Source organism: Anabrus simplex, chromosome 8, assembly GCF_040414725.1.
Source record: "Anabrus simplex isolate iqAnaSimp1 chromosome 8, ASM4041472v1, whole genome shotgun sequence".
NCBI lineage: Eukaryota > Metazoa > Arthropoda > Insecta > Orthoptera > Tettigoniidae > Anabrus > Anabrus simplex.
This window is the reverse complement of record NC_090272.1, coordinates 102407301-102430435: the sequence shown is the minus strand read 5'-3', so window position 1 is coordinate 102430435 and position 23135 is coordinate 102407301. Positions and strand designations below refer to the sequence as shown.

The 23135-nt window shown below is 42.0% G+C and overlaps 1 protein-coding gene across 4 annotated transcripts in view; it reads right to left on the bottom strand.

The window, feature by feature from the left end:
• Positions 1 to 23135, bottom strand: part of LOC136879173 (EF-hand calcium-binding domain-containing protein 4A) — a 659860-nt gene that overhangs the window by 428944 nt on the left and 207781 nt on the right. For all 4 annotated transcript variants that reach the window (XM_067152938.2, XM_067152939.2, XM_067152935.2 and 1 more), the window contains exon 2: positions 9695 to 9760. The gene's annotated coding sequence lies outside the window, so the exon portion shown is untranslated. The remainder of the gene's footprint in view (positions 1 to 9694; positions 9761 to 23135) is intronic.

Genomic DNA, 23135 nt, shown 5'->3' with positions numbered 1-23135 from the left:
CACGGGTACATCAACTAGTCTGAACTACAATGGATTTATGTGTACTAGAAATTTGATAGAGGTACTGATAATCATGTCCACTGAAAACTTTCATTTATAGCCTCCAAAATGGTGCTCCGGCACACTTAAGACTATGGTGGATTTGCAGGAAGATGGAATGCAGCCATAATAATAATAATAATAATAATAATAATAATAATAATAATAATAATATGGACTCACCTACCGTGGACAAGCATTTTAATTTAAGGTCATCTTAAGCTGCCTTCGCCGCAGTTTCGTCGTTCCTTTTACTCTACCAGATGACAGAGTAAAGTGAATCTCTCTTGGGTCTATGGCTGAGTTTTATTTAATTTGTCGGGTGAACATTAAATGTGTCACCAAAGATATTTTACATGCCGACATCGTACTACGTGGAGTGCCCCCATGGACTTCTTTGTTTCCTTCAAAATTCCGACTACTTCTGCCGGATTTAAACCCATGAACTTGGGATTCCGGAGCCGACCCTCTACCACTGATCCACCGAGGAAGAATGCTCGTGATACATAGCAAGCAAGCAAGCAAGCAAGCAAGCATGAAAGGTTGTAGTTTCACCTAACAACTTAACTAGGGGTAAAATTGAATCGTGTCCTAATGTATAAACACCATTGCCAGGACAATTAACGAACTGTCAACAAAACAAAAGTCACGCACAAATGGGAAGACACCTTGTTCTATGTTTCTCTGCTGCTGAGTACGCTGCCCCAGTCTGGAGGAATTCTGCCTATGCTAGCCAAATAGGCGTGGCACTTTGGGCTGCAGAGTTACGGACTGCTTGCTACCTACGCCAGTAGATACGATCTTTTCTCTTCTGGGCAGAGCCTCCGTGGCTCACGCGGCAGCGCGCCGGCCTCTCACCACTGGGTTCCGTGTTCAAATCCCGGTCACTCCATGTGAGATGTGGGCTGGACAAATCGGAGGCGGGGCAGGTTTTTCTCCGGGTATTCCGGTTTTCCCTGTCATATTTAATTCCAGCAACACTCTCCAAAATCATTTCATTTCATCTGTCATTCATTAATCATTGCCGTAGAGGAGTGCGACAGTCTTCGGTAGCCGGCACAATTCTTATCCTCGCCGTTAGATGGGGCCTTCATTCATTCCATTCCTGACCCAGTCGAATGATCGTAAACAGGCTGTGGATTTTTTCTCTCCTGGGCATAGTGCCGCCATACATAAGAAGACAAGTAGCAGTAGAAATTGAAAAGAAGAGGATGATTCAAGGCACCCAACGTATGGTTTGTTCCCTTTTCAACCAAGATTGAAGTCAAGAAAAGCCTTTATCCCAACAATAGCACCCGTTCCATCTTCGCCGAATTGAACTACATGGAGTATTGTAACTCTTGACGGCCAATGGCTAGCAAAAGTAAAGCCAGCAGCGGGTTACCACTTGCCGTTTGAAACGTGGGAGACTCTCAACCGACTGAGAACTGGAGTAACACGATGCAAAGTAATCATGAAGAAATGCGGTTACACTGGTGACGAACAATGTGGTGAGAGGCAGAATTCAGCACTCCTGCTGATCTGTATCCACCCGAGTGAAGCATGCAATGCGGACTTATTCAGTGAAAATTACAGAACAATTATGACTGATAACCACTGGATAGGTGAATTGTAAATATGTAAAAAGATATTGTGTTTATATATTTCTCTATAATCTCTACAATCTTTTAGTGTTTATTAATTGTGTTTATATATTTCTCTATAATCTTTTAGTGTTTTCGAAACGGATAAGTAAATAAATATCGTGATCATAGCCATGGCTTGAGATTGTGATATCTTGGCCATGGCTATGTCCGTTACCTTTCAAATACTAGCCCTTTCCTATCCCATCATCGCCAAAATCCTGCATCAATTATTGTGACGGTGAACAAATAGCAAAAGAAAAATCATCTACGCAACGAAAAATTTGCAGTATTTGGAGTTCACTATTCAAAGGCATCCACTATATTCACCCAACCTAACTCCGTCTGGTTGATTCTTCTCGTACGCATGGCCAAATCAGACGAACTCAAATTGTCTGCGATCTTGCAAGTGGTATGGGAAATGAATGATTTGCAGCTATCTATCGCAAGCTTCCAGATCGCTGACAATGGTATGTGTGACTAACGGGGGAGTACTGAACTTGGAAGAGCCTAGAGCGTAATATTTCTCTCTGTGCAGGTAACCCTTGATCATCCCTAGTACGTTGCATGCATTTCCTCAATATTTTGAAAAAGTTTTATTACATAATTTTTGTATACTTCCCTTCTTATTTGTCCTTACGAGTATGACATGTTCCAAATTCCACGCATTGTAGACCCGAAAAATCCTCGAAAGACCATGGTGATGAGCCCAGATGGTATCCTCACCAAGGTCGAACTCTGGAGCAGGTCGAGGAATATGTGTATTTTGGACACAAGATCGTGTCTGATAAGAAAGATCACGGAACAGAAATCACAAGTAACAAGGAGAATGCGTCCAAGTTACAATGCATTCGAAAAGCTTGGTTTCATATTGAAAAGGTATCAATCAACCTCAAGAGGAAGTGTACAATGCCTGAATCCTCCAGGTCACTACTTGTGATCTGGAAACAGCCACGTCAACTGAACATAAGTATAGGACCATACTTGCATGATTTCAAGATGCATTACTGCGTGTTTTTCACACAGCTTGACGACCTGCGAGGTGGGTGACCGCACTTCGGTTTTGTCACGCTGGATTTCTGCGTCTTTTTCACGCAGCTGGACGACTGGGCGCGTGACAACACTTGCGTGCTTGTACGGCGATATTTTATTAGTGTGCTGCAAATTGTCAAGTAGCAAAGCATCACCATTTTTCTGCATATGGAAGAAATTACATTAAATAATAACTCCGTTGTTGCGTTATTTGCTGCGTTGGTTGTTCGTCGTCGTCAAAGAAAATATTGGATCCATCCCATAATAAGTGATAGGTCATCAAATGGACAATTCGTACTCCTACACAATAAACTGAAAGACAACCAAGATAATTTTTTTAGTATTACAGAACAATACTATCAGGAAAATAAACACATCTTCCCCAACACAGCGCCCGTTACTGATGAAATGTCGTATGGCTTTTAGTGCCGGGATATCCCAGGACGGGATCGGCTCGCCAGGTGCAGGTCTTTCTATATGACACCCGTAGGCGACCTGCGCGTCGTGATGAGGATGAAATGATGATGAAGACAACACATACACTCAGACCCCGTGCCATTGGAATTAACCAATTAAGGTTAAAATCCCCGACCTAGCCGGGAGTCGAACCCGGGACCCTCTGAACCGAAGGCCAGTACGCTGACCGTTCAGCCAACGAGTCGGACCCCGTTACAGATAATCATGTCTCTCTCTTCATGTGTCTGTTTTTGAACTATTGGTCCTTTGTGTCGGAAAGGCACGAGTACTTCTATACCTCCAAAATCATTAATCGACTGTCTCATTCCATTTTGCAAAGTGAAAGTACAAAACGATCACAGGTGGACCACACGCAATATTCAAACAAGAGCGCAATTTGGCGGAGTCTTCTTTTTTTAAATTCTAATTTTGGCTTTCGGCCTTAACAACCATTTAGCCATCTACAGTTTTGTATGTTTCTGATTATTTATTAATAATTATGAATTTACATTTTTTGTATGTTTCTAATTATTAATTATGAACCGACTTTGATGAATTAAACTTAAACATTTAAGACTAACACAAAGAAAAAACCGACCCGGCCGCGAATCGAACCGGGGATCCCAGTGACCAAAGGCCAGCACTCTAACCATTTAGCCACGGAGCCGGACCAGCGTCTTCTTTCCTCAGGTGTGGCCAGGCACTGATCGGAAAAACACGCAAACAGAATGGACGTCTGCTCATTCTCGAGCGGGCTACATTGAAGACGCGCCTTGTCTCGTGTCCCGCGGCGGGAAATCACGTTGTGTGTGGCCGGCCCCGTCCAAATTAGTGTAGTACATTTTTGACGCGAGATTTCACGCAATAACACAGCGTGAAATCACGCAAGGGTGGCCCTAGTCTAACGCCAACTGACTGCGAATTATACAGTGAGCCATAGAGAGAAGCATGCTTGGGATCTCACTTCAAAACTGAGTATCTAACACGAAAATCCGCAAAAAAAAAAAAAAAAAAAAAAAAAACCTGTGCCACTACCGTGAGCCAGCACATTGTCACATTCAAATGGAAATGGGTAGGACATGTCGGAAGTGAGAATGGAAACCTATAGATCAACAGAATTTTGAGGCACCAACCTAGGACATCACGACGCAGCTACTGTGGGCTGATGAAATTGGAAAAACTAGAGAGAAGATGGCAACAAATCCAACTGCATGCTGGGAATTGGAAGTGCTCTGCACTGACAATAGGACGAAGAAAAATAACCAGGAATTATAACCGAGACAAATAGGTGAGAAACTGAATGAACTGCAGCAGCCGGTAAAGAGTGTATTTATACATCACCAGGTAGTTATTTAACACTTTCTCTCATTCGCATAGTTCCGTGTATCCCCAAGAGATTACGCTGTGTAGAACTATGACCTTTGAAAGAACACCTCATAAAATATTTGCTTTCTAGGAGGCTCGACCGCGACCGTTGCTCTGTGGAAGGAGAGGAACAGGTCAATTACTCTCAATCTCCGGCAATAATTTCTGCGTTCTTTTTTACTTATGTAAAGATTTAAAGACCGCACGCCATTGTACGGCGTTGGTAAGAAAATTAATAGCATTCTCAGAGCTTTAAAACAGAAACCATGAGCAGAGGTTTCGTAAGAGAACTTTACGAAATGGATTACTGACACTGCTCTTACTTGTGGATAAGGACAACATGAATTGAGAGGTACTGGTACTCTGTACCAGTGTTTCTAAACCACCCTAGCATCAATTATACCAGACCGCGAGTTATTCTCTTGGAATTTGGCATTTCACTTTTCAAACCATTTTTCGCGAATAAATATTTAGTAGTGAAGTTAATTTTTTTTTGCAAGTTGTTTTACGTTGCACCGACACAGATAGGTCTTATGGCGACGATGGGACAGGAAAGGACTAGGAGTGGGAAGGAAGCGTCCGTGGCCTTAATTAAGGTACAGCCCCAGCATTTGCTTGGTGTGAAAATGGGAAACCACGGAAAACCATCTTCAGGGCTGCCGACAGTGGGGTTCGAACCCACTATCTCCCGAATACTGGATACTGGCCGCTCTTGAGCGATTGCAGCTATCGAGCTCGGTGAAGTTATTTTTAGGGGAATAATTTTTGTGATCGTATTGCAAAGCGCTGACCCAGGTTGTCTCTAAACTTGAAATCTATGTTGAAAATGTCAATGACCAAACCATTTATTTTTTATTGCTGGAGAAAGCGAGTACCGCTGTTTATGACCGGTCATAAAAAAATGCCTGCAAGCGGATTACAATAATCGACGACGAATTTTCTGTTCTCAGAAATGAACAGAACATCTGTGTTACAGATTGTATTTCTTTGTCAACATGTTGCACTGTTCCCATACTCTTTAAGATTCTTCTTCTCTTTGGCATTTTTCTCAATTTAATGGGGTTGCCACTTTGTTCGGAAGAATTCACCCAGTTTTACGGCCGGATGCCCTTCCTGAAACCAACCCTACGTGACGAGATGCGTTCGCATTACGTGCTTCTGTGATTGTTGGTGGTGTTGTACATAAATTAATATAGCCTATGTATTAAGACGAACACGAACACTCAGTTCCCGAGTTACAGGAATTAACCATACGGTACGAGGTTAAAATCCCCGACCCGGCCGGGAATAAAACCTGTGCTCCTCTGAACCAAAGCCCACTACCCTGACTCTTCCTTCAGGTTATCCCAGTTATTTCTGAGGTTGTGGGAGCCACCCAAGTTCATTTTGGCTTTGGTTGGGGGTTTATAGTCGGATGAGCTTCCTGACACCACGTGAGTTTTGAGATGAAAAAATCAACCTAGGATCGATCGGGATTCGAATCTGAGGCTTCTGGGCAGGAAGCCAGCAGTTAAGCCACTGAGGTAATCACGGCCTCAGTTTTCATACTCTTTAGATTACGCCATACTTAATTACTAATACTTAAGTTGATACTTAAGACTCTCATGGCTACAGAACAAAAATTCACAGCAATAAAAAATGGGCTATTAGGCCGTGTGTATTTACAGTTTTTCACCCATAGCATGCCATTGCTGTGGCTGGTTGATCGAACTCGGAAAAATTGTTTGGTAATAATAATGTTAGTCTGCTTCTGTGGTATAGTGGTTAGTGTACATAGCTGTCACTCCCGGAGGCCCGGGTTAGATTCCTGGCTCTGCCACGAAATTTGAAAAGTGGTACGGGGGTTGAAACGGGGTCAAGTCAGCCTCGGGAGGTCAACTGAGAAGAGGTGGATTCGATTCCCACCTCAGCCATATTGGAAGTGTTTTCCCGTGGTTTCCCACTTCTCCTCCAGGCAAATGCCGGGATGGTACCTAACATAAGGCCACGGCCGCTTCCTTCTCTCTTCCTTGTCTATCCCTTCCAATCTTCTAATCTCCCAGCAAGGCCCCTGTTCAGCATAACAGGTGAGGTACTGGTCCCCCTTCCCAGTTTTATCCACCGACCCAAAGTCTCACGCTCCAGGACACTTCCCTTGAGGCGGTAGACGTGGGATCCCTCACTGAGTCCGAGGGAAAAACCAATCCTGGAGGGTAAACAGATTAAGAAAGAGGAAGAATAATAATGTTATTTGCTTTACGTCCCACTGACTACTTTTACGGTTTTCGGAGACGCCGAGGTGCCGCAATTTAGTCCCACATGAGTTCTTTTACGTGCCAGTAAATCTCCCGACATGAGGCTGACGTATTTGAGCACCTTCAAATACCACCGAACTGAGCCAGGATCGAACCTGCCAAGTTGGGTTCAGAAGGCCAGCGCCTCAACCGTCTGAGCCACTCAGCCCTGCAAAATTGTTTGGTGCCCTCTGTGACAGAAAAATAAATGTCCGACCAAAGGAAAAGGCCTACAGAAACGCTGTGAGACCAGCAATGTTCAGGGAGCAGAGGTATGGACAATAGTGAAATCGCAACGTCAGAGGCTAGAAGTTACCGAAATGAAAATACTGCTCTGGATCTGTGTTCCTGAAGAGGATAGGCGGAATCAGAGGAGAAGTGTTAAAGATTCTTAAAAAACAAAACAAAAAGAATCTGAGAGAGATAATTGATCTGGTAAGACCAGCGATGGTCACCATGAGGGAAGAAGAGCCTTTCGCCTGGAAGTGAAATGTAGGAGAGGAATAGGAAGACCGAGAAGAAAATGGCTGAAGATCTAGGGAAGAAGCATTTTACAGAGAAGGATGTTTGGGACAGAAGCAAATTAAAATATTTTGCCAGAACATTAACACACGTGCTTGACGCCTGTTTAGCTCTCTATCCCGCATAATAGTATTTCTTCTCATCTTATGATTGAAGTTTTTAAAAGTTTCTCCATGTCGAATTCCACCTACTACACTTCACTCGAGGGATATCTTCAATTCAATGCTTGGAAGAAAAGTTAATTTTCAGTTATTCTCGTTAAGGTTAACAATTAAGGTTAACAATTAAGGTCAACAATGTGTAATGTTTTCCACACTGTACTTGCCGGGGTTGTAAATTACCGGTACCGTTAACTGTGATCTGTACCTGTACCCTTGTACAGACTAACATTTTGACCACAATGTTATTACCTACATTCCTTAGTTCTTAAAAATTCTGCTTGTCAATTTCATGTCATCCTTGGTGTATTGTAGTGTCTATGTTATTAAACCGAGTGGTGAACTCAATTCAGAAATAAATCATTGTATAGATGAAAGTATAGGAAATCATGTCGGTGGCACATCTGACGACAAAGAGGAACTACTTCCCATACGACAAGATGCCCTTGCAGCGATTTGAGCGATACGACAGTTTATCAGTGTTCTGATGAAATTCACAGTGTAAATTCACAGTTAAATTCTACAGAAAATGTTGTTATTCATCGTACGAGTTCGTGCACGAGACAGGTTACGACTATTGAATATTCCCCCGTAATAATTTAGGGCAGTCGGGCTATATCCTTAATAGTTCCAGTGTTGTAAAACAAATTCAGTACAGGGTCTTTCATATAAACTCAGACCGAACGCCCGGTGTTTGTACTCTGTGCTACGGCAGCTGCCTGAGCCGAACTTACGTCGCGCGAGGCTGCCCTGTTTTAAGCGTGTATACAGTCTTATATGAAATCTTACCTTATAAAAGATGCTGGAAGTGTAGTCCTTCCTGGCTTATACAGGCACTGTATCTGGTAACGATATTCTGGCTGACGTGTGTGAGTTCTGGCGTTGTAATGTTTTCTTTCAGTTCCACCACTGTGTGAGGATTTGCTCGATACACTTTTTTCTTTCAGTTTACCCCACAAGTAAAATTCACAGACTGTTAGATCTGGAGAGCGAGGGGGGAAATAGACCAGCACTGAACACTCTGTCTGCAAACACTTCCGAGATTGTAAGAAGGGAATACTCTGCTGTATGAGCAGCAACCACCCACGCTATTTTTCTTCTTCCGTTAACTGATGAAAGAACGGCATTAAAATGGCATCTAGGTACCTCTCTGCGTACACTGTCGTTTCGAAAGAATGGACCCAATTATTCGTCTTGCACTAACAGCATACCGAACACCAATGAAGGACTTCATAAACACCATTAGGATTTTCTGCACACCAATAGCGAGAGTAATGACTGTTCACACGTCCATTAAGATTAAACCAGAACTTTTACATTTAAAAATACGGTGTTGCAATGATAACTGTCTCACCATGTTAAGCTGAGATTCAGACTGGTGACTGATGCTTGCCAGGTGGAACACGTGCAGGCTGCTTGCAAGGTCAAGAATGCGCGCGCCTCCCATATTGCAGCTTACGGATCGGAGAGTAAAGAGTTAGTTTATATGAGAGACCCTGTCTTACCATAGAGAACATGTTGCATTTACGATGATGTATAATTCTAATTCTACTGCTACTTGTCCATCTCAGTAGTTTAACGTTTAGTCCTATTAGCTACCCTCCTCGGGGGCCTGGGTTCGATTTCTGGTAATGCTATAAATTTAAGATTGGTAGAAGGACTGGATTTTTTTTTACAATTTAATTTACGTAGCACCGACACATATAGATCTTATGGCGATTATAGGATAGGAAACGGGTAGGAGTGGGAGGGAAGCGACCGCCGCCTTACTTAAGGTACAGCATTTGCCTGCTGTGAAAATGGGAAACCATGGAAAACCATCTTCAGGGCTGCCCACATTGGGGTTCGAACCAACTATCTCCCGAATTTAAGCTGATAGTTAAGTGACCCAAACCGCGCGGCCACTTGCTCGGTGACTGGTTATGTTGTTAAATAGGCACAAGCCACTGACCTTCATTGGGGGTGTGCCTAAAAATAAGCTGCACCACCTCGTAGCGACGAACGAATTTACATGATATAATATGCTATCATTTTTAGGATACAGTTCCATAGTTCTGTGTTTGTGGGCCGACGAAACATCGAGAAAAGTGTAACAAATTCATTAAAAAGTGAACACAACTATGCCCTATTTTTTCCTCCGTTTAGAAATTTTAATTAAGGTTTCCACGGAAAGTATTTAGAGGAACAAATTATTCTAGAATTTATGACAGATGTTAGCTTTACTTACCATGACGTAGCCTCGGAGAGAGTGGAAGATTTAGTATTGCAGTGGATGCACTTAATGTTCGTGACCCTGTAAACAGAAGACAAGAAATGAGTCATTTATCATTATTAAGTGCATACAGTAGTCCACGGAGGGGCTGCCTGGCCGAGGCGGTAAAGGCGTGCTCGGCTCGCCCGGAAGGACGTGGGTTCGAATCCCCGTCAGGAAGTCGTAAAATTTAAGAAATGAGACTTCCACTTCCGGAGGTGCATATGGCCCTGAGGTTCACTCAGCCTACACCAAAAATGAGTACCAGGTTAATTCCTGGGGGCAAAGGCGGCCGGGCGTAGAGCTAACCACTCTACCCCATCAAGTGCCGAGGTTACGGATAGTGGAAGCCTTTACCTTCCACCGCTCCAAGGGCCTTCATGGCCTGTACGGAGATGACTTTGCTTTGCTTTGCTTTGCTTTGCTTTTAGTAGTCCACGGCCCTTCCGCAAGGTAAGCATCTCTCTTTTACTAACATTATGTAGCAATGTTATAGTAAAAAGATGGTTCAAAAAGACAATAAGGACAAGAGAATACTCGTAGAATTCAAAGAAAAATATGACAATCGCCCAGCTCCTTCTCTGATTACCAATCTTAAATTTACGGCATTATCGGGAATAGAACCTAAGAACGGCAACTAATAGCAATAACCGTTAACTAGAGTCTTCGGATCGGAAAGCCCCGAGTTCGATTCCCGGTTGAGTCAGGGATTTTAACCTCGTATGGTAAATTCTTCTTGCTCGGGGATTTTGTATTTGTATCTATACACATCTCTTCCTCTACACTCGACACGCCTCACTACCTAACACCGCAGAACACTCAACGGTGAATATATCTCTCCACATCGGGTTGGCGTCAGGAAGGGCATCCTGTCGTTAAACGGGGTCAATTTACACTTAGTCTAACCCCAGGCACTTGAGAAAAAAAGAAAAGATAACATTATTTCAGCAAGGACAAAAATGTTACCTGAAAGGGATATGTGAGGGATAATTTGAGCGTTTTGGGAGTATATATAACAATAAAGTCATATGACAATTGAGAAAAGGAAAACTGGTACAATTTTGCAATAAAAAGTGGAAGTGGCAAACAAATTAGAATGATATTTGTTTGGTTTAGCGTCGCACTAATACATTGAAAGTTTCTGGCGACGCAAGTATGGGAAAGGGCTAGGATTGGAAAGGTAGCGGCCGTGGTCTTAATTAAGGTACAGCCCCAACATTTTCTTAGGGTGAAAATGGGAAACCACGGAAAACCATCTTTATTACTGCCGACGGTAGGATTCAAAACCATCTTCTCTCGAATGCAAGCTCACAGCTACGCGACACTAACCGCGCAGCCATCTCACTCGGTATAAACAAGAACAATCAGAAACATATTTAAATTGGAAAATAGGTGACATTAAAATAGAAAATTAACTTTACGCTCTTGTTAAGTTATTAAACAGAGAATGGAAGAAATTAAACAGAACAACAAAACTATGTAATATTATCCTATGAATGTTAAAAAAGAGAAGATGATTGTTGCCATTAGTAAGGATGTGCATGTGGAAGTGTCCTAGACTCCGTAACTTAGTTAAAGTCTAGGTAATATCTCAAAGTATAAGTTTGCATATATATTATGTATAAGTAGCAAATAAACAGCTAACCTGGACACCGGCAATATTTCCTCACCAGTTTAAGATATCGAAATTATGTTTCCGCTAATATTGAAAGTGCCGATAGTCTATGTATAGGGCGAGTAATTTACTGTGTAGCTACTATTCGTACGTTTGTATGTACGGAGAAACTGAACCACATATGATTGTTTAAATGAAAACATGCATGTTCCCGTACGTTCCGTGAACATTACTATATAAGTCCGACCAACCACCCGGTGGAATCAGTCCACCTTTGGCTTCGGTGTGGTTGGAGGGCCCAGTCCAGTGTTTTTCATGTCTGCCCTTTTTCCCCGAACATCTGGGAACACTTTGTGAAGTACTGCCCACTCAGGAAGTACCATGAAGTACCTCATCGATGTCGCCAGATACCAATTTATGTCGGAGAGTTCGAAGCTTAACCAGAACATACCGACGTATTTTCTTGTAAAATATTTCTGTACAAACATGCTCCATGCATTTCCGTACCTTTATTCGTTTTATTTCCCTGTGCACTTAACAGCTTTCGTTCTACGATACGATAAATTAATGAACTGATTAATAACTAATATTGATATATATATGTGTAATTATATACACTTGAGGTGGGATGGTAGTATTTTAAAGGCCTATAATTTAAAGGCGATGGCTGCTGTAGTCCAGAAGAAAATATCTAATAAGAGAGAATTAGGTGAAGATATATATATATATATATAGGGAGAGAGAGAGAGAGAGAGAGAGACAGAGACACGAAGCCACATATGTATTATCAATCAACAGTGACAGCAGTTATTTAACACAGCCTACAATTTGCAAGGGATACTTGCATTTATTAGACTTTTGTAAGCGAGTAGATAAAGTATAATGTGTTTTTAACGAGCCTACTCATTTCAACAATGTACAGTACCATACCACGTAAGATATCATGACGTGGCATCTCTAAATTGTATTCGCAAGATCAAGAATTCTTGATAACCTGTTTGTTAAATGATATCTGCAGCGTACTGAGCTAACCTGGTTGGTTGCTATGTCCTTTCAAGTGGGTAACGACCAAGGAATAACTGACAGATGCGTAATGCCATCACATCACCAATGGTTATTCCCAGCTGTCGAATTCAATAATAATAATAATAATAATAATAATAATAATAATAATAATAATAATAATAATAATAATAATAATAATAATAATAATAATAATAATAATTGTACCGGGAGGTACACCTCAATGCTGCGCATTCAAAATTAGCGCCTAAATAAACCCCTCTATCGAACTAAAGTGGAAACTAATACAACCGGAACTTAGAACTTTAATCAGAAGATGTCACCACCGAAATATTATCTAATTTTGTTATTGTGCAGTTTCCTAAACTGAGTGAATTTCTCCTTGTTTTGTTTTTATATTCATCAAGAAGTTTGGATATTTTTCTACAGATGACACCACTAAAAAATTTATGATCATGCACCCTGGTGCAAAGTGAAAGAACTTATAATTTAAATAAGTTTTGTATTTCTAGGTTTCTGTAACTGATTGATGTTCATTTAGTTTTGGTTTGGCAATATTTCTTTTTTCTTTCCGCCAGTTTTGAATCTAGCCAATCACTAATCTCTGTAATTAATTTTCAACCTTTCACAGGCTTCTTGTTCGATTCTGAGTGTTACTTTTGAACTCAACCAATAAAATGGAGAGGGTGTGGCTAGTTTAGTCTTGAATCGTTTCGAACCTTCCCTGAGGGTTTATAAACTGCGGCTTTTCACGTTTCATGGCCAATTGATCGTCATCTTTCTGAGTGTGTGTGTTAAGCAGGAGGCGGATCTTAAGGTTTCATTATCTGGAGCGCAGTGTTCGCCTCCATTCCGTTTGTGTTTCGGGCCGTTTATTTAACCTGTTCCTTTTCTCAAAGGCCCTGTAGGTTGGGTACGAGATACCTCTGTGTGATAATATTTCAATTTGTAAATAGTGTCTTGAAAGGCCAGAGTTTGTCACTTTTCATGCAATGTTGCCTTGAGTAGGCTTGGAAACCTGAGAGCCTGTTAGATCTTTTTCAAGTTTTTTAACTGTAAAGTGTGCCTTTGGGAGGCTAGATATTGTGATTTAGGGAGCAAGTGCTCTTGAATTAGGGGATTTCTGCACCTCACTAAATAATACCTCTTCCTTTTGTAAAAGTGTAAAACTAGGGGCTTGAAGCCCAGGATTTGTAAAAATCACTAATCTTGAATTTTCCTAGTCTTGTTTCAAGATTGCTTTGTACCTGATATGTTTTTTATGTTCACCAAGTGAAAATTGTTAATTTATTGTTTTTTGGAAAAATATAACCGTCAGTTCAAGTTTTAAATTAATTTTGATATCGTAGATAGACCCATTCACCCCAGCACCTTCTTTAACCTCTTTCTGCTCCACGGGTACCCCGTAACTACAACAACAACAACAACAACAATAATAATAATAATAATAATAATAATAATAATAATAATAATAATAATAATAAGTAGAAGAAGAAGAAGAAGAAGAAGAGGAAGATGACGCTGCTTGCTTGTTTAGAGCCCGTCCTAACTTCTAACAGTGTTGTCAGGCGTCGAGATATCAGTATTTTATCCCAAAGTTCTTTAACGGGCTGGACACCAACGACTAATTTACTGCAGGCCTACCAGTAGCGTTGAAGAAGAAAGAAAAGAAGAAGAAGAACCAGTAATATATAGTAATAATAATAATATAACCAGAAAGAATAGGAGTACCAGTAAAAGTAAGGAGGAAGGAGAAGTGGAAAAAGCAGGAGGAAAGATCTAAGAAGCAAGAGTAGCAGAAAAGAAAAAAGAAAACAGAAGAAGAAATACAAAGACGAAGAAGCAGCAGCAAGAAGAGATTAGGATGAAGATGAGATGAAGAAGAGGCGAAGAAGAGGTGAAACCGAAGACGAAGGAGGAGAAGGAGAATAAGAAACAAGAGTGAGGAAATAAGAAAAGCACTTACAAAAGTACAAGGTAGAAAAGAAGTAAATGAAAAAAGATTAAGAACTAGTACTAACACTATCAAGGAAGACAAAGAAAAAGAATAAGAAAAGAACTTCCACTAACAGAAGAAGACAATGAAGCTATATCACTAACAGGAGAGAAAGAATAAAGATGAAGCACCAACACTAGCAGGATTGAAAGAGAACTATGAAACACTATCACTAACGGAAGGTAAAGAAGATAATGAAATGAAGTGGCGTATGGCTTTTAGTGCCGGGAGTGTCCGAGGACAAGTTTTGGGCTCGCCAGATGCAGGTCTTTTGATTTGACTCTCGTAGGCGAGCTGCGAGTCGTGACGATGCTGATGAAGAGGACACATACACCCAGTACCCGTGTCAGCGAAATTAACCAGTTATGGTTAAAATTCCTGACCCCACCGGGAATCGAACCCGGGACTCCTGTGGCCAAGGGCCAGCACGCTAACCATTTAGCCAAGGAGCCGGACAAGAAGATAATGAAGTACTATCACTGGCGGGAGAGAAAGAAGAAAATAGGTTACCAGCAGCAGCAGCAGCAGAAGAAGAAGAAGAAGAAGAAGAACGAGAACAAGAAGAAACATCTTTAGGAGGAAGGGAACCATTCTTGCTCCCTGTCCTCTGTGAACATTTATCCGTAACGACCGTGCCATTTCATATCAGAAATCTTCGATCATCCTGTGTACTGTGTGTATACTTCCTCACCAACATCTCCTCTGTGTTCTCGTAGAGATCCTCGCGCGGCATCCTCAGGAGGCTCTGGTACAATAACCTATGAGATTGTAGGATATTCCATGTGTGTACGCCAAAAATTGCTTTATTATATTATTAAAGTCCGCCTCTGTGTGATTTGCTGTCACACCCGGAAATCCGGGTTCGATTCTCGGCTCTGCTACGAAATTTGAAAACTGGTACGAGGGCTGGAACGAGCTCCACTCAGCCTCGGGAGGTCAACCGAATAGAGGGGGTTCGATTCCCACCTCAGCCATCCTCGAAGTAGTTTTCTGAGGTTTCCCACTTCTCCTCCGTGCAAATGCCGGGATGAGGTCTAACTTAAGGCCACGCCGCTCTCTTCACTCTTCCTTGCCTATCCCTTCCATTCTTCCCATCCCCCCCACAAGGCCCCCGCTCCGTATAGCAGGTGAAGTCGCCTGGGTGAGGTACTGGTCATCCTTCCCAGTTGTATCACCTCTACCCAAAGCCTCACGCTCCAGGACACTGCCCTTGAGGCGGTAGAGGTGGGATCCCTCGCTGAGTCCGAGGGGGAAACCAACTCTGGAGGGTAAATGGATTAAGAAAGAAAGAAAGAAAGAAAGAAAGAAAGAAAGAAAGGTGATGTTAAAAACAAATTATTTAACTGAGTTGGTAAAATAATGTATCATTATACTTTTATTTTATCAACATTTTGTTCACGAAGTTTCTTATTCGCTGATCCAGCCCTTAATCTGATGTCTCTGTTGTAGACCAAGATAGTATGTCATGATAAAAGTCCTGAGCAGCAATTACCACATGTTGAATTACGTTGCAAGGAAATATGAATGAAGGTTGAAATGAAATATGACACTGACTTATTAGGTTTCACGTTTCATCGCCTGCCACTACACCGCTGGAAATTATATAAGGAGGCGCATGCCTTTTTCTTTTTCAGCACCAAACGATGGGTCATGGAATGATATATTACAAACATCAATAAAGCAAAAGAGCCGAATTTTGACGGATTCAATTTACCGATCGAGATGGCCGTGCGGTTAGGGCCGCGCAGATATGAGATTGCACACGGAAGATAGTCGGTTCGATCCCAATTGTTGGCAGCCCTAAAATAGTTTTCTGTGGTTTCCTGTTTTCACGCCAGGCGAATGCTGGAGCTACACCGTAATTAAGGCCACGTCCACTTCCTTCTGCTTGGCGGGTCAGAGCAGAAACTGTTAGTGATGACCTTGCGTAGGCACACAAAAATACATCTATAGTTATATTTCCAATACAATATGTTATACACAGGGTAAATGAGATTTTGACAACACGAATATAATTTCACGCTACACGAACCTGTTTTACAAACGCGTTCAATAAAAGAATATGTCAATACCGGCAATTATCCGCGGTTTAGCTCGCGTAGATTTCGTAATTTGATCAAAGTAATCGTTCGTCGGCATTGTAGGCCTACTAAGATATTATATGAAAATTCCTAAAGTATAGAAACTCACCCAAAAACTGAGTTTCATTTACCCCAGAAATTCTTTGTAAACCATGTTTGTGGTATTACCTTTTAGACTAAGACGACCATGCGACATAGAACTGTACATGTGAAAAACATTCTTCTCTCAAGTCGAAAAAATAAATACATGTTTCTTTATTTTTAAAGGAGATTCCAAATACCTATTCCCACGTATGTAACTTCTTCAGCTTTGAGATATACATAAGTATCCCCACAAAAATAATTCAACCCCTTCATCAGTCCTTCCCCCACCCCCATCTAAATGTATTTTCCAAAAACAAAAATTACATATTTCTCTATTTTTGAAGGAGATTCCAAACACCAATTTTCACGTCTGTAATATCTTCAGTTTTTGCCCCCCAAATGCGTGTTTCTTTATTTTTAAAGTAGATTTCAAATGCTAATTTTAACGTCTGTAACATCTTTCGTTTTTGAGATATAAGTATACTCATACAAAGGATTAAACTAATTTTTCAATTAATTCACCCCCTTAAGCGGATTTTCCAAAGACAAAAGATTACGTGTTTCTTTACTTTGAAAGAAAATTCCAAATACAAATTTTCATGTCTGTAATATCTTCAGTTTTTGAGATATAGGTATCCTCATGGAAAGAATTCAACTCATTTTTCACTCCCCGCCCGCCCGTTAAGTTGGTTCCCCCCCACCCAAAAATGCGTGTTTCTTTATTTTTAAAGGGGATTCCAAATACCAATTTCCACGTCGGTAACTTTCATTTGAGATATAAGTTTCTCCAGAAAAAGAATTCAATTTTTTTTAACTTCCTCTCACACTCCCCACTCAAGTAATTTTTCGAAAACAAACAGTACCCGTTTCTTTAAAAGAGCTTCCAGATACAAATGATCACGACTGTAACATCTTCAGTTTTTGAGATATATGTATCCTCGTAAAAGGGATTCATCTCCGTTTTCATCCTCCCTCCCCCCCCCCCCCCCAAGTTGATTCTCCCACCAAATGCGTGTTTCTTTATTTTTAAAGGAGATTCGAAATGCCAGTTTTCACGTTTGTAACATCTTTAGATTTTTGGTATAATAATACAAATAATTCAACTAATTTTTCAATTACACTGACTGACTGACAGAGCAAATGCAACACCAAGAAGGAGTGGTCAGAACTTTATGCCAATTGCAGGGTAGACTGACGTCACTGAGGTATGCTCATGATGTGAAATGCGCCGCTGTGCTGCGCACGTAGCGAACGATAAATGGGACACGGCGTTGGCGAATGGCCCACTTCGTACCGTGATTTCTCAGCCGACAGTCATTGTAGAACGTGTTGTCGTGTGCCATAGGACACGTGTTTAGCTAAGAATGCCAGGCCGCCGTCAACGGAGGCATTTCCAGCAGACAGACGACTTTACGAGTGGTATGGTGATCGGGCTGAGAAGGGCAGGTTGGTCGCTTCGTCAAATCGCAGCCGATACCCATAGGGATGTGTCCACGGTGCAGCGCCTGTGGCGAAGATGGTTGGCGCAGGGACATGTGGCACGTGCGAGGGGTCCAGGCGCAGCCCGAGTGACGTCAGCACGCGAGGATCGGCGCATCCGCCGCCAAGCGGTGGCAGCCCCGCACGCCACGTCAACCGCCATTCTTCAGCATGTGCAAGACACCCTGGCTGTTCCAATATCGACCAGAACAATTTCCCGTCGATTGGTTGAAGGAGGCCTGCACTCCCGGCGTCCGCTCAGAAGACTACCATTGACTCCACAGCATAGACGTGCACGCCTGGCATGGTGCCGGGCTAGAGCGACTTGGATGAGGGAATGGCGGAACGTCGTGTTCTCCGATGAGTCACGCTTCTGTTCTGTCAGTGATAGTCACCGCAGACGAGTGTGGCGTCGGCGTGGAGAAAGGTCAAATCCGGCAGTAACTGTGGAGCGCCCTACCGCTAGACAACGCGGCATCATGGTTTGGGGCGCTATTGCGTATGATTCCACGTCACCTCTAGTGCGTATTCAAGGCACGTTAAATGCCCACCGCTACGTGCAGCATGTGCTGCGGCCGGTGGCACTCCCGTACCTTCAGGGGCTGCCCAATGCTCTGTTTCAGCAGGATAATGCCTGCCCACAGACTGCTCGCATCTCCCAACAGGCTCTACGAGGTGTACAGATGCTTCCGTGGCCAGCGTACTCTCCGGATCTCTCACCAATCGAACACGTGTGGGATCTCATTGGACGCCGTTTGCAAACTCTGCCCCAGCCTCGTACGGACGACCAACTGTGGCAAATGGTTGACAGAGAATGGAGAACCATCCCTCAGGACACCATCCGCACTCTTATTGACTCTGTACCTCGACGTGTTTCTGCGTGCATCGCCGCTCGCGGTGGTCCTACATCCTACTGAGTCGATGCCGTGCGCATTGTGTAACCTGCATATCGGTTTGAAATAAACATCAATTATTCTTTCGTGCCGACTCTGTTTTTTCCCCAACTTTCATCCCTTTCGAACCACTCCTCCTTGGTGTTGCATTTGCTCTGTCAGTCAGTGTATTTCATCCCCCCCCCGTTAAGGGTTTTTCCGAAAACCAAAGAATACGTGTTTCCTTATTTTTAAAGAAGATTCCAAATACCAATTTTCACGTCTGCAACATGTTTTTGAGATATACTGTCGATACACTGATTTTAAAAATTCATCCCCTTTTTCAGTTTCCCTTAAGTGGATTTTCCGAAAAAAAATTATGTTTCTTTATATTTACGGGAAATTCTAAATACCAGTTTTCAAATCGGTAATATGTTACGTGTCTGAGGTAATTTTCAGATATATTCTTTTTAATAATTCACCCCGTTTGTCACTCCTGTTCACCCCCTATTCATCGTATTATCCAAAAACACAAAAATACATGTTTCTTTATTTTCAAAGGAGATTCCAAATTTCAATTTTCATGTCTATAACATATTCAGTTTTTGAGATATAAGTCTCGTCATAAAAGGTGTTCAACCCCTTTTCCGCCTTTTTTTCACCCCCCCCCCTTAATGGGATTTTCCGGAAACAAAAAATACGTGTTTCTTTATTTTTAAAGGAGATTGCAAATGCCAATTTTTACGTTTGTAAACTTTTAAGTTTTCGAGATACAGATATCCTCATTTTAACATTTCACCCCCTTTTCACCCCCTTAGCGAAGGAATATCCAAAAATCCCCCCTTAGCGAGGACCTAAATGTTAATATGAATGTATCCTCAAAATTTCATGTCTTTAAGTCCAGTAGTTTAGGCTTGGTGATGATGAATCAGTCAGACAGTCAGTCAGTCAGGACAAGTTATTTTATATATATAGATGTTAGGGTTTTCATACTTCTGTATAGTTTATAATTCGCCATTCATATAATATAAACGTACATGTTTTCAATATAATATTAGTAGAAAATGGGAAATTGCCGGACGCCTATTCAGAATCACGAATTTTGTCCTGCTGTGGACATGATCGCCAGGTTGATCAGCATCTACATCCATAAGTTGTAAATAAATGTTCATCATTAGGGCAGTAGATAATATGTTCGGCTAAGACTCCAGTAAAAGGGAACTCGCCTCACAATGCTTGGCCGCCTTAACTTTAGAACGCTCCAGATAAGCATTGGTAATTTTAGCCCATGTATAGGTCTGAAAAGCCACTCTATCCTCTTGAATCCGTTTTCGATAATTCTGAAGCAATGTGAAGAATGCAAACGGAGTTAATGATATCAGTCACCCGTTCCATTGTTCGGTAACCAATATCAGTGTTCAGGATAACTTCGTATTCACTATTAGAATAAGATATTTTCACTACTATGTGTATATCATGTGACCGCTATTCGAAACTGCGTAGGTCGTATGTAGAGAACGGGTAACTTGGGTAGCCTAGTCGCCCAGTCTCCTGGTATCCAGGCTACTACAGTTTCTTCTCAGTAGCTCCGTATAAAGCGACATATTTGTCGCAACATTTCGTGCCGATCCCAGGTTATTGTGGAAAAGTCAGGAAGAAGAATAAGAAGAATAAGAAAAAGATATCGTGAAATTTTATGAATGAAAGACATTTTTTGCACTTCTTAGGACTATAATTTTCTGAAATGTTCTTCATTTGATTCCCCTTTCACCGTACACTTGTAGAACTCTCTGGAACGAATCAAATGACACCTTTAAACTTCGTATTACCACTTGGGAGTGGAAGGCTACTGTAACTGTTAATGGTGCTACACGGCGATTTTGGTACCTTCAGATGGCGGCGCTGTTGAATCACCCAGTGACGTAATACTGACGTCAGGCTCTTGCTGCGAAAAACATTGGTTCTTCCTCTTTACAATGAGTTATCAAACACTATAGTCGCCCGTGTTGCCTAGAAATGATTTCAATTTTAAAACGCCCATGTTCTTGTAACACTCACCACTCCAAGTACGGTTCCAAAACGATTGAAGTAATCTACTTCAAAAGGCATTGAACACATTTGGACACAAGTTTCAGTGTTCATCAGTTCTATAAATGACCATAAAATTAATTTCCACATAGGTGAATCCGCGGGTAAAAGCTAGTACATAATAAAACTGTAGGTAGACCTGATGTCTGCCTACAGGTTTTCTCCATCATACCTCGACCAGAGATATTCAATGGCATTTGGCGTACTTTTAGGTTAATTCAAAACTTAAATATAGAGCCTCCGTGGCTCAAGCGGCAGCGCGCCGGCCTCTCAGCGATGGATTCCGTGGTTCAAATCCTGTTCACTCCATGTGAGATTTGTGCTGGACAAAGCGGAGGTGGATAGGTTTTTCTCCGGGTAATCCGGTTTTCCCTGTTATCTTTCATTCCAGTGCCATTCTCCAGTATCATTTGATTTCATCTGTCAGTCATTAATCATTGGCCCAGAGGAGTGCGAAAGGCTTCGGCAGCCGGCACAGTTCCCATCCTCGCCGCTAGATGGGGTCTTCATTCATTCCATTCCTGACCCAGTCGAATAATTGGAAGCAGGCTTAGGATTTTCATTTTTATAATATAAATACTAGGCAATATACTTTAAAGATAAATCAAACGTCGTCCCCGCCATCGTCGTCGTCGTTTTCCGAACGTCCTTACAGACGTGTGATGACTGTAATGTTTTAATTATGTTGCGTTGGCACGCAGTGCATGTCGTACTGGTCCTCGACATCGACTACGGCGTTCAGCCAGCCACATTGGTGTTGAACAGGATTTCTACGAGATCTGTCCAACGAGTTGGTGGCCTGCCGCGATGTCGCTGGTGATGGTCTTCTCTTGAACCACGAGTTTCTCCATGTGGGGCCTGCGAGCGATATCCCCAAAGGATTCTCTTGTCTGTCAGGTTTGACATCTTTGTTGCGGTCGGATTTCCTCCAGAACGGAAATGAAATGTAAAGCAAGAAGGCAAATAGAATGCTTGCCCTTGACCTTTAAAAGTTCTGGCATTTCCAAAGGAAAAAAATGGAAATAAAATGAATTCTACAAAACAGTTAACGGAAGCACATCTCTATATCCAATAGGAAGCTTACGTTTTCTGTTATTACCACCTACAGAACAGAAAATGTTTATCGTCACCATAAGACCTACAGTGGATAAAATAAATAATCATACACGTGTGGTTTTAAATGGTACACAAACGGGAATTATCGGTAAGCGATTTATACTAACGCTACAGATGCACTACAGTTGACGTAACTAATTGTGATGTTCACTGGGTGTACGCACTATATTCCTGGATTTATAACAAAGTATTGTTTAACGCCACACAAAAAAGTTTGCATAGTACAATTAGATCGTTGTCATAAATGGTAAGTAAACGCTGCCGACTGATGGCTGAAAACAAATCATTCATCGTGTATCCAGTAAAACAGTGAGTATTAGTGCCTGGAACTAATAGTGGACAGGAATGGGATGTCTATCGGGTGAATTGAAGACTGTTGTGAAAGAAAAAAGTAGTTTCCTTATGGTAAGAGGGACTTCAGTTTCCAAAAACATTGCTAAAAATCTGAAAACCTCGCATGCTGCTGTCCAGTATGTTGTGAACGAATACAAACGAACAAGCTCTATGGCGAATACGCGAAGGTCCGGATATCCCACAGCTCCAACAGACCGAGAGTCGCGATATGTAGTAGAACAAGCGCGCAAGAGCGCGGGCGTGAGCACCCGAAGACTTGCTGAGGACGTCGCAACAATAACAAGCAAGGAAGTAACACCTCAAACCATAAGGAAATACATTCACGAAGCTGGCTTAAAAGGCAGAGTGACAAGAAAATTCGTTCACCAGCGCAGTAGGGTGAAAAACTGGAGTTTGCTCGCGCATATCCCAACAAACCCATGGAATACTCGTAGAAGATTATATTCTTGGATGAGGGAAAGTTCAGCCTTTTTGGATCTGATGGGGGAAGGTATGTGTGGCGTAAACCAACTCAAAAATTTGAGCCTAAGAACATTTTACCAACTGCCAAGAATGGCAGAGATCATGTCATGATGTGAGGATGCATGACTACACTGGGGTGGGAGAAATGGTGGTTGTTGTTGAGGGTAAGAGACTGTCACAGCATATGTGAACATACTCCGTGATCATTTGCTGGCCACTGTAGCGAAATTAAATCTTGAGGATTTGT